Raw genomic sequence first — 12472 nt, forward strand, 5'->3', positions numbered from 1 at the left:
ATGTACTTTGTATAGAATAAACTCCTTTAAGGGCTGGAGCGAGCACAGCGGATAGAGTGCTTGCCTTGCATGCTGCTGTACTGCGTTTGATCCCCAGCATCTCATATGCACCCCACCCCCAGCCCACCAGGAATGATCCCTGAGCACAGAGCCAGGAGTAAGTCCTGAGTACTACCAGGTGTGTCCCAAAAGAAAAGAAAAGAAAAAAGAAAACCTTCAAAACCAAAAAAAAAAACCACCCAAACTCAAAACACCTGTTTATACAGAATTTTCTATGTATTATAATTTACATAGAATATTGGGGCCAGAGCGATAGTACAGCAAGTAGGGCATTTTCCTTGAATGCAGCTGGGTTTGATCTCCAGCATCCCATTAAGGTCCCTGAGAACCATCAGGAATAATTCCTGAGTGCAGAGCCAGGAGTAACCACTGAGCATTGCCAGGTGTGAACCCTAAAGACAAAAAAAAAATTACATAGCATATTATCTTAGTGGGCTGGAGCCATCTTAGTGGACCGGAGCCATAGCACAGCGGGTAGGGCGTTTGCCTTGTACTCGGCTGACCCAGGTTCGATTCCTTTGTCCCTCTCAGAGAGCTCGGCAAGCTACTGAGAGTATCCCACCCGCATGGCAGAGCCTGGCAAGCTACCCGTGGTGTATTTGATATGCCAAAAACAGTAACAACAAGTCCCACAATGGAGACAATATACCAAAAACAGTAACAAGTCTCACAATGGAGATATTACTGGTGCCTGCTTGAGCAAATCGATGAACAATAGAACTACAGTGTGACAGTGACAGTGCTATATCTTTTCATGGAATTATTATTCACTCCTCTCTCTCTCCCTCTCTCTCTCTCTCTCTCTCTCTCTCTCTCTCTCTCTCTGGGTGTGTGTGTAGGAACAGTTTATTGGCCTAAATATATTATGTTTTATTTATCCATCCATCTACTGAAGGACAATTTGGTTGCTTCCAAGTTTTAACAATTACTAATAAGCTGCTGTAAATATCCTTGTGAAGGTTCTTGTGTGAAAACAAGTTTTTGACAGTTTTGCATTCCTCATAGAAATAAATGAAAATTCCCATTGTTCTACACTCTCACCATCTTATGGTGGTGTCAGTTCTCTGCATTTGGAAATTCTAATAGGATAGAGCTCATTGATCTACAAGCATTTTTCACACCAGCATTTTTAGCACATCTCCTCTTGTTCCACTGGCCAGACTATAGTGGAAGGGAACTACAAAGTTAAAGTCAAAGGACCTGGGTAAGGGGAGGTCATTGACTGGGACCATTAATGCTATTAAATCTACAAGGAACACAGCATGCTTCTCATCATAAAAGGAAAATTAAGTAGAATTAAGATTTGGAATCAGGATCTGGAATCAGCTGGAAAAGTGGTACTTGAAAATAAGTAAAAACAATTAGATGAGCATCTTCTGATTTTTTAAAAGTATTTCCAGATTTTCCAACCAAGTCACTGTTACTGGTGATATTAATGTTGTTTTGCTGCCAGTAGAGGGTGACTCTCCCAAGTTCTTAGTGTTGAATTCAGAGAATCAGGAAGACTAGCCAGGACTCAGACTGTGAGATTCCTTGTTACAGTAATTCATTCACAGAAATAATGATCTGAGGATTTGGGGTACAATGTTTCAGATCTGTTTGATGTGTTTGCTCAATTAAAAAAAAACACAAATGACCATTCTGTTTTGAGACTTCTCTCTGGAAACATGACTAGCTGTATCTTTAGGGGCTGGAGTGATAGTACAGCAGGTAAGGCACATGGTTGACTGGGGTTCAATCCCTAGAGCCCCATATGGTCCCCATAACATATCAGGAGTGATACCTGTCAGAGATAGGAGTAAGCTCTGAGCATGGCCAGGTGTGGCCTCAAAACAAACAAACCAAGAAACAAACAAACAAAACAGACGAGTTTATCAGGCTCTTACTGGGGAGGCTACAACCATGCACGTGTGTGGGTGCATTTTTACGTAATGCGTCTGGCCACCTCTGATCCACTGTGATTTCAGTTAGGTTTTACTTGGTTTCAGTACACCTGGTTTCCTGGTGTACTTCCAGGAAATATGGATGGAGAACTGACTTTGGGCTTTCACTTAAGCCACCACTCTGGGAAGCAAATTTACCTCCCAAACCCCTGATCTCTGAGCAGACATCTGGAGAATAGAGGAGACCGGGGTGACCTTTCCAGAGCTTAAACACTCTGCTTTATGGAGCCTCGCTGCTCCATGTATCTGCCCTCTTCTGTCCACTTTTTATCCAATGCTGTTCATCCAGAGTATCTGGAATTACTGGACAGGGGCTGGGAATCCAGGACCCTGTGTTCTGTCCCTTTGGGCACTTGGATAAAACTTTTTTTCTTCTATGAGCTTTGAAGAGTTACTGAGATCAGGAGAAAACAGAGGCAAGTTGCAGGGTCCTAAACAAATAATGTTTGAAAATGCCTGGAAATGGCAGGGACATCTGGAAGAAGTATCTGTAATATTAGATATGTATGTGACCCATGGACAAATCGCATCCCATTCTGATCTGATATCAAACCATAACAAACTTACCAAAGGTGTGTGTATGTGTTGTTGTTGTTGTTGGTGGTGGTGGTGTGTGTGTGTGTGTGTGTGTGTGTGTGTGTGTGTGTGTGTGTTGGAGGTGGTGATGGTGGGTGTACAAGAACAATTAAAAACGGAAAAGCCTTCATTTGCTGAGAAGGAAGAGAAGGGTGTTTCTCAAGCAGGAATTTATGTTGGGTTCCCCAGTCAGGTCTTCCTCCCCCCAAATGCACCCCTTTCTTTGCATGAGTGTTATTTGTTTACGTGTGTTTTGAAGGTACGGTGGAAGGAAGTGACCAGGGACAGAATTATTCCTTACTTGGATCCCGCTGGGAGAGAACCTTTGAGGTTCCTAATAAGTCAATCTTGCTCTGACTTTCCTGTCAGCATCCCTGCTTCAAGGGAGTCCTTCAGATGGGGCCCCCGCTACCCTCTCACAGCTTAGATTGACATCTGGGATGACTATTGTGTCCAAACCCTCTCTGCAGCCTCAACAGGATCCCGAGAAGTCCCGATCAGCTCATTCCCCCTTTCCACCAATAGTGTTTTCTTTTCTGAGATTCTCTCGCCAGCCGCCCCCTACCTGTTGGGGAGGTCTCACTTTCAGGGAGCACCTGCTGTCCAGAGAAGTGGGGAGGGGGCGGGGGGACTCCATCAGCCCGCCATCCTAGTCTGTCCCTTCCGGGTGGCCCCGGCACCTGCGCTTAAGTTCGGGTTCGGGTGCCCACAGGTGCAGCCTGCAGGAGACTGGGCGACCGGGCTCTGCAGAGATCAGCGGCCTCAGGAAGGGGAGCGCCCTATCCCGATGCCCACCGCCGCAGCTCCGTTTCGCCGCACTGCAAGACTCGGAGACCCTGCGGGAAGCCCGCCGCTAGCCCGGGGACCTCGGAGGAACCCTCCAGGTTTGCGGGGTTCGCCCGGTGCGGGGGGAGGGGGCTGCTCCGGGTCCTCTCTGTGTCCTGCGCCCCAGCGGCCGGCGGGACTGCGGTGCGGGCTTCCGCGGCGGCCGCGGCTGCTGCAAGCCGGCCTGGCTTCCCCGCGGGGCGTGCGGGGCCGGAGCGAGGGGGTGGAGAGAAAAGGGGAAGCGCCGGGGCGGCCGGCGGGCGGGGCCTGCAGCTTCCCCGAGCCCCGGCCGCCGCCGCCGCGCCGTCAGCTCGCCCCGCGCCGCGCCCGCACCCCCCGCGCGCCCGAGCCCCTGGGCGCCGCCGGCCCCTGCTTGCCGCCCCCGGCCGGGGAGCCGCTCGGAGGCGCGGGGCTGGGGCGGCCGGCCGCTGCTCGCGGGCCCCGAGGACCGGCCGGGAAAGAAGGGGGACGCGAGGACACTCTCCGCCGCCGCGGCGCGCGCGCACTGCACACTCGCCGCCGCGCGCCCCCGCCGAGCGCGTCCCGGCCGAGTTCGGCCCCGCGCCCGGAGCCCCGGCACCTGCCCGCCCGCCCGCCGCGCTCCGCCCCGGCCCGGCTCCACCCCGCCCCGCCGACCCTCCCGCCCCGCGCCGGCTCTGCGCTCACGGCGCCTGGGAGCCACCACAGCCCGACAACTTGCAGACGGTGGCGCAACTGGTCTCGGCGCCCCGAGGCTGCCCGGGGTGAGGTAAGTTTCCTGCGCGTCCCGGCCCCTCCTGGCCGGGCTCGGCGTCTCCGAGGAACCCCAGGGCTTCCCTCTGCGCTCCCACTCGGTCCCGGGCATCGGGAGGTGCAGGTACTGCGCGTGGCCCCCGGCGCGGGACCTGGGTGCCGAGGGGGCCCACGATGACGCGCTTCGCGCCCGCACCCACCCGCACGCCGGCCAGATCCCCCGGGCCGCAGTGACACTCTGGGCGGACTTAAACCCGGGTCCTCTCCCTCTGCCTGGGGAGCCCGGCTGAGTTGGGCAGCAGCGGAGGGAGAGATCGCCCACCTCTCCCACCCCTGGTATGAACCCGCCCGCCGCAAACTTGTTCGGTGCCCCCCTGGGGATCTCCAGAAGGGGCTCTGGGGGGTTTCTGGTCGTTTTTGGCGCTGGCGCCGGATTGAACAGGTGCGGTATGGTTCCAGCTTAAATGCAGCAACCGCACTGTTCTGCGTTTCCCCGGCTTCAATCACCCATCGCGGTCAAAGTGACGCCCCAGCAGCTGGATCGAGGTGCACTGGGGTGGGCGTGTGTAAGGGTCCCCGAGAGAGCGAGGAGATCGCCAAGGTTGGGTGTACCGGGCCGGTGCCAGAAGCTGCTGGGACGGAAGACAAGCCAGGTCCGCTTCTCTGTCATCTATGCAGAGGAGCGTGTTGTCCTCGGCTCTCTGCCCCCGGAGCTGCCCAGCCTCCGGCGCCCGCCGTGGCTGTGCCCAGGAAACCTGTTCCCGAGAAGTTGTTTGGGGAGGTTGAGCATGTCTTCCATTTGTTCTCCCTAATAGATGCTGGAACAGGGAAATGCTAGTTGATCTTTCCGAAGGTAGAGTGTCGCAGACCAAAGCTGTCCCCCTCCCCCACTCCCACTATCTTTCTAGGACATTCGCAGCCTGCCCCAGGCCCCAGCTCTAAGGCCGGTGGTGACCCTTCCAGATCTCTGATGCTCCTGTGTGAGTTCTTTAGAGCCCCAGAATAGGTTCTTCTCTGGGAAGCTCTGTCGCCCATTAGTCCTCCTGAGACTGGATTTAGGATCCCCCATCCCCACCCCCGCTCCCTACCACCCCTTCACCTCCCTGGAGAAAAGCGTCCCCCCAGACTCCCCCAGACTGGAGGACTCTGCCGTTGTTCTTCTGTCTGTAATGTACTGAAGTAGCATCTTGTCGGTGGTAGCTACTGTCAGAGAATTCCCAGCCGAGCGAAGGGCCTGGGAAAAAAGCCTTTCTCAGCCAAGTCCGCCCCAGTGGGAAGCTGAGTGAGCATCAGGCAGGATCTCTACCCTGGGGAAATGCCGCTTTCTATACTTGGATGTGAGCTAGACTTAGGACAGGGGAGAAAGCTGGCTAGTCTGACCCAGCTGATGCAGAATACTGTAGTGAGGAAGAAAAAGATGTCAGCACTGTATGAGTAAACTGCGTTTTTTTCCAAAAAGAAGACCGGAGGGATTTCATGGCCATACTTGACAATTGCTATCACTGCCTCTTTGCCTGTGCATCTCAGTGTTCCTCAGTGTTCTCATTGAATTCTGACCATTTTGGAGGGAAGCAGCGCTGGGGTGATTAGACACATATTGGCAGGAGAGATATGAGCTTCCCAGGTTCAGGGAGGAAAGGAAACAAGTGGCTGGAGTTGGAGTCGCAACCAAGGTCTGTGTGGTATTGGAGCTGGCCAGCTCTGTGCTTACAGAAGGCCTTGTACTGTGGCTGGGTGCTTCTGCATTTGGTATGGTCTGCGCAGTTTCACTGCGAATTACTATTCACATTTTACAGATGAGGAAACTGAGGCTTAGATAAGTGAAGGGGCTATTCCATAGTCTTGTGTCTAACATAGTGGAAGTATGAAGATCAAACTTGAAGCTCCTGGTATCTTGCCCATTGCTTTGTGGGTTATTCATTGTTCCACTTCTGATAGCAAAAGGACCCTCATGGATGCTGTCATATACTGGGTATTATTAAGCTTGCTGACTGGTCACCGGAGTTCTTGTTCCAGACTGTATTGGCTGTATGACCTAGGCCAAATCATGTCCCCTTCAGATATCAATCCTTCTACCTAATAAAACATGAGGTTGATGTTGAGAATTATCTTTCTTAACTTGTTTTAGCATCCTGTAGTGCAAACTAATGCATCTGTAATTCTGTTATCATTTTCTCTAGGGAACAGTTTTTACTTTGAATTAACTAAGAGATTTGGCTGATTATCTAGCCCACCTAAAATTTATTCTCTTTCCATTGACCATATATCACTTGATGCAGGGAAAATTAATTCCAAGGACAATTCAGTTTAGCTTCTTTATCATTCAATCTGGCTATTTATCTTGGAAGTAGTCTGGAGGGAAGAACTACTCTAAAGTACATGACACAATTGACTTGAATTTTCCACACAATCCTACCTTAATTTGTTCATTTCTTTTTAGTATGGGGGTTCACAGATAGGGAATGCTTAATAAGTAGCTGTTGGATGAATGACAGGTGGGATGATATCACTCTTAAGAAAAACAGATGATGTAAAACAAATAAAGCATCTAACCGTGCCAATCTCCGACATCTGTTGATGTGTAAGGTTTACCTCCAAGAGGTGTGGCTCTGGACACTGATAGGAGTACTAGCGCTGTTGTGCTTCCTGAATGTATCCTGTAAAGCAGAGTTTTATTTTCTCTACTTAGACAGTAAACTCACATTGTCTGTGTCATCCTCTTCGGCTTATTTTCCCACCTCCCTTTGTCATTCCTAATATCTACCCAACTGAAAGAAATTTTCCTAGAAATCGACTTTTTTGTTTGTTTATTTGTTCTGCCTTGTTTTTCACTGAAACCCTCTTGAGATGGAGAAATCAGCCACTTTTAAAAAACATTTGAGTAAACTTTCTAGTATGCCAATACTGACTCTTGGTTTCAGTGGAAAACCTAATTAACAAAAACCAACCTAGTTTCAATTCCCTTTAAGAATTCTCCTCTCTACCATGACTTCCTGTATACAGAAAAAAAATTATTATGTTTGAGGAATGAGGACAAATAATAAAAATGAGCTTTTAATGTTACCTAATCCAGACCTAGACCGAGTTATAAAACTCTTTGTTAAAGAATTCAAATATTAGCTAGTTCACTACCCTTTATGGGTAGTGAAGCAAGCTCTAGAGAGGTGAATGGACTTACTCATGGTCAAGAGTGATAGCAGGAGGACCATGGCCACTGTGGAATTCGGAAGAAGTCTGATTTTCAAACTTGAATTAGGGATTCTAAAAGTGAAAGTGCATTTAAAAATCATAGATACTAACAAAAATTTCCCTTTTAGAGAAACATACATTTTAAATAGGATTTATATATATATCACTATCACTGTCACTGTCATCCCATTTTTCATCAATTTATTCGAGCGGGCACCGGTAATGTCTCTATTACACTCAGCCCTGAGATTTTAGCAGCCTCTCCTTACTTGTCTTTCCCAACTATTGGAGGCTCTTTCAGGGTCGGGGGAATGAGGTATAAATATTAAAATTTAATATATAATATATAGTACAGCAGTTGGGCGTTCGCCTTTCACACGGCTGACCCGAGTTCGATTCTTCCGCCCCTCTCGGAGAGCCCGGCAAGCTACTGAGAGTATGGAGTCTGCACGGCAGAGCCTGGCAAGCTACCCATGCGTATTGGATATGCCAAAAACAGTAACAATAACTCTCTCAATGAGAGACGTTGCTGGTGCCCGCTTGAACAAATTGATAGCAACAGGATGACAGTGATATTATATAGATAATATATATTAAAATTTTCTTGTTTAAGTAGATACCACTAAGGAGAGATTTTTTTGGTCCTGTAACCTGTGTTCCCTCTTGATTTATGTATATACAAGATTTAGAATTCATAATTTGGAGCTGGAGAAATAGCAACAGCAAGTAAGGTAATTGCTTTGCATGCAGCCAACTCACTTTGGAATCAGCACTAGTTTGGTCCCTGGAGCACTATCTGGAGTGATCTCTGAGCACAGAGCCAGGAGGAAACCCAGAGCACCACTGGATGTGGGCCCCATAACAAAGACTCAACAACAACAAAAAAGAAGTAGTACTTGGCCCCCTCCTGTGCTTGGAGAGAGGGAATGACTTGAATAGAAATAGAAATGTATTCTGATTTCTAAGCTTCTCTTCCTAGCAAACAAAATCAGAAGCCAAAGGAGGCCTTGTTGTATTGCTGGTAAAGTCATAAATAATGTGTGAATTTAATTGTCATTTTCATTTTGCTTGTATTTCTCTTCGTGGTGAGTCAGAACATTTAATATTCCGGCAAAATCATGTTTTCCTATAACCAGAGCTTTTATCCATTGCTCTGTACTGTCCCAGTCTCTTAAAAGCTCTTGTTGCAGAAACCTGTTCTCTTTGTATCAAGCATACTGAGGAGTTGGAAGAAGTCCTTTTATTTTTTAAAGAAGCAGCCCAGTTAGAACTGTACATTTTGTAGCTCAGCTGTTCCTTTGTGGAGTTCTATCTCTGGCAATTCTCCTAAATGCCAGGGACTTTAGGGAGAAAACCTCGCCTTTGCTTTATTTTGTCTGTCTATCTGTCCATCTCCCTCCTCCTCTCCCTCTCCTTCTCCCATTCTCCTATCCCGCCACCTTTTATTGCCAGGAAGGTTTTGGTCTTCCAGATCCACAGGCCATCTGGATGCTCTGGCCTATGGTACCCACAGTAGCACTGCACTATCGTCCCATTTTCATCAGTTTGCTCGAGTGGGCACCAGTAGCGTCTCCACTGTGAGACTTGTTGTTACTGTTTTTAACATATTGAATATATCACGGGTAGCTTGCCAGGCTCTGCCATGTGGGTGGGATACTCCTGGTAGCTTGCCGGGCTCTCCAAGAGGGATGGAGGAATCGAACCCGGGTCAGCTGCATGCAAGGCAAACGTCCTTCTTGCTGTGCTGTTGCTCCAGTCACAGTGTTCAGAGGCAAATAGTACCCCTCCCAGTGATGCTGGGTGTTGGTTGGAGGTGGTCAACACCCAAGGCCTTGCACATGCAATGCATATATTTGGCAAGTGGAGCCAAATCCCCAGTCCATTTTTGAAAATAAATGTCAAACCTCTTAATCTATTAATAAAATTTTCAAAGCACTATGTAGCCAACAATTAATTGCCATTGATAGTATTTCATTCAGCCAGTTCCCTTTATGCTAGTAAATAAGGCAAGGGTGTGTTTGGGGGGGTGGGGTGGGGATGGGCAGGGGGTGATATGGAGAGATAGTTCAGGGATTGGGTGGGGACAGTAAGGTGCTTGCCTTGTTTGCTGCCAGTCTTGGTTCAGAGTAAGCTCTGAGCACTGCTGGGTGTGACCCCAAAACAAAACAAAAGATTAGGCTAGGGAAGGCAGGCTTGATTTTGTATATTCTATCATTCTGTTCACAATTATAATTTCTTTTATCTCTCCAGCTTTATCAGGAGTATAAAGGAGACGAAGATATGGGAAATCATAGACATCATACCCAAATGAGACTACTTATGTTTGGGACATAGGTCACACTTGATATGATCATTTTATGTTAAATCTTACATATGAGGGGGCTGGAGTGATAGCACAGCGGGTAGGGCGTTTGCCTTGCACGCGGCCGACCCGGGTTCGAATCCCAGCATCCCATATGGTCCCCTGAGCACCGCCAGGGGTGATTCCTGAGTGCATGAGCCAGGAGTGACCCCTGTGCATCGCCGGGTGTGACCCAAAAAGAAAAAAAAAAAAATCTTACATATGAATGAACAGCATCATTAACTGTGTGAGTTTGGGGTTGTTTACATATGAGAATTTGGGGTTATTTACAGTAATTTCTTTTTTTTGGGGGGGGGTGTCATACCGGCGGTGCACGGGGGTTACTCCTGGCTTTGCACTCAGGAATTACTCCTGGCTGTGCTTGGGGGATCACATGGAATGCTGGGAATTGAGCCTGGGTCTGGCTGCTTGTGAGACAAACGCCCTACCTGCTGTACTATCACTTCAGCTCCATTTACAGTAATTTCTTGAGGCTTGTTTTTCTCAGTTTTGAAAAACTCATTGTGAAATGGGAAATGAGTTCAGTGTTGCTCCTATTAAAAGTGTGTGTGCATGTCCCTTGGTGGATGCTCGGACAAGTGTTGGACTTGAAGGCACTGGGTCTCGAAAGAAGAATTTCCTTGAATTGAAACCAAGACAGACAGAACTGGGAAGAGTTCCTCCCTATTTTTTTTTGGGGGGGGGTAACACCCAGCGATGCACAGGGGTTACTCCTGGCTCTACACTCAGGAATTACTCCTGGCGGTGCCTGGGTGACCATATGGGATGTTGGGAGTTGAACCCAGGTCGGCCGCATGCAAGGCAAACGCCCTACCAGCTGTGCTATCTCGCCAGCCCCAATTCCTCCCTTTTATAAGAAGAAGATGCTTTTCAAGCTTTGCTCTCCAGTAATGCTGAGCAAGGCATTTGGGAGGAGGATCCAGTTATTGCAGGACATAAAGTGTGTTTCTTTGCATCATAGATTGGCACAGAAAATGAAGTAGATTTGTCAGGCTGTGTTGTGATTTTCAATATTTACCACACACCTTTTTCTTAAAAAAGCTTAATAGGTAACCCCTGTTGAAATAGCTGAGGGATTTGATCATAATTTTGAAAAAAATGAAGAAACAAAAGCAGCAATAACTTAAAAAAAGACAATTTGATGATCTATATGGAGTGGTAAGCTTATCTTATGGGTTTTGATAATATTTATCATTCAGAAAAGCTGAGGCATCATGTTTATCTTTAACGGCCTGGCCTGGAAAATGGTACGGATTTTAGCAAATGTATATTGACTGTCTTATGGATTGAGTGAATATCATTCTTCAAAATCTTGGGGTGTTCTATAATTGCTGTAATGAATGGATTGACTTCAAACCATTTTAGAAATATCAGGCAGGTAGAGAAGCTCTTCTTTAAATAGATTTTAGTGGTCATTTGTTTTTTTCATTTTAAGTGGTGTTTATTTGTCATAGCTCCAATTTTTTTAACCAATATGCCTAGGAATGATTATTTTAGTTCTCTTTTGGAAGGACGGGAGTTGGGTTTGGAGGCCACTCTGGCAGTTCAAGACTTACTGCTGGCTCTGCTCAAGAATTGCTTTTCATAGGTCTCGGGGAGTCAAATGGGCTGCAAGGAATTGAACTTGGATTAGCCATGTGCAAGACATCCTGCTCAATGTACTTTCTCTCCAGCTCCAGTGTTTTTTTTTTTTAGTTATTGTCCTTAATAGAAACAATCTGTATATAAAATATGTTATTCTAGTTTCCTTGGCAAGTATTAGATAAATGTATTTTGAAAGCATCCAGTGTGACTTCACTGGAAGTTCAGATCAGGGTGCGTGAACAAGAGTGAACTTTAAGCTTCTCTGTTTTCATCAGTTTCAACTCTTCCTGCCACCTTTTCTCATCCTCTCATCTAAAAGGACTCTTTTCTGCACACAACACAGGGGATACTTAGACATTTATGTATTTCATTGCTTTTCTATAGCCTCTTCCCAGAGTCACACTCAAGACTATGAGATTCCTGAGGACAGGGGTCACTGATTTCCTAGTGCTCTGCTCATAATAGGTGTCCAGTAAATATTTAGATGAAGGAGTGAATGAAGTCCTATGCTGTAAAAATGTATGACACCTCCCCTTCCCCCAACCCCTCCCCCCCCAACCTAACAGGTTCTGTCATGAGGGCAATTAGTTTTTTATTGTCTTTCTATTGTTATTTTAATTTGTTAATGCTATTTCTTTTTCTTATTCCAAATATCTTCCCTCTTTGTTATGCTGTGTTTATTGTTGTGTTGATCAGACACACACTTTGTTGTGTGCCTCACTGGCCCACTCTTTGGTTGTGGTGCACTGAAGATCACACTCGTAGTAGTTGTAGCACTAGGAGTCTAAATGGCATTACTGTCAGGGTGGTGCTCACTGCCTGTTGGGTGGTGCGGGATCAAACTCACTGCCTGGTGTTTACGGGATAGGTGCTCTACCACTGAACTGCCCACGGGCCACGTGAAGACAAATTCTCTTTTGTTGTCATTATCCTTGTTATTATTATGTGGGGGGGGGGAGTGTAGGGGGAGATGAGATAGGCACAACTGCCAGTGACCAGAGGCTATTCCTGATGATACTTAGGAGACCACATGTGGTGCCAGAGATCAAACCTAGCAAACCTGTGTTATCTCTCTGAGCTCTAATTCTTTTCTTTTCTTTTTCACTTTTTTGTTTGTTTGTTTTGGCCACATCTGGTGATGCTCAGGGTAATTCCTGAGTGCCTTTGCACTCAGAACTTACTTCTGGTCATGCTTTCGCAG

General features: G+C 47.3%; 1 protein-coding gene across 3 annotated transcripts in view; it reads left to right on the forward strand.

The window, feature by feature from the left end:
• Positions 1 to 3208: 3208 nt before the first annotated feature.
• Positions 3209 to 12472, forward strand: part of PIP5K1B (phosphatidylinositol-4-phosphate 5-kinase type 1 beta) — a 354670-nt gene continuing 345406 nt past the window's right edge. Inside the window, exon 1 of one of the 3 annotated variants that reach the window (XM_055132200.1) lies at positions 3209 to 3463. The gene's annotated coding sequence lies outside the window, so the exon portion shown is untranslated. Of the gene's footprint in view, positions 3464 to 3770; positions 4153 to 12472 lie in introns of those variants that run through there. The other 2 variants (XM_055132196.1, XM_055132192.1) reach the window with 2 other exon arrangements.

Source organism: Sorex araneus, chromosome 1 (assembly GCF_027595985.1).
Source record: "Sorex araneus isolate mSorAra2 chromosome 1, mSorAra2.pri, whole genome shotgun sequence".
Taxonomy (NCBI): domain Eukaryota; kingdom Metazoa; phylum Chordata; class Mammalia; order Eulipotyphla; family Soricidae; genus Sorex; species Sorex araneus.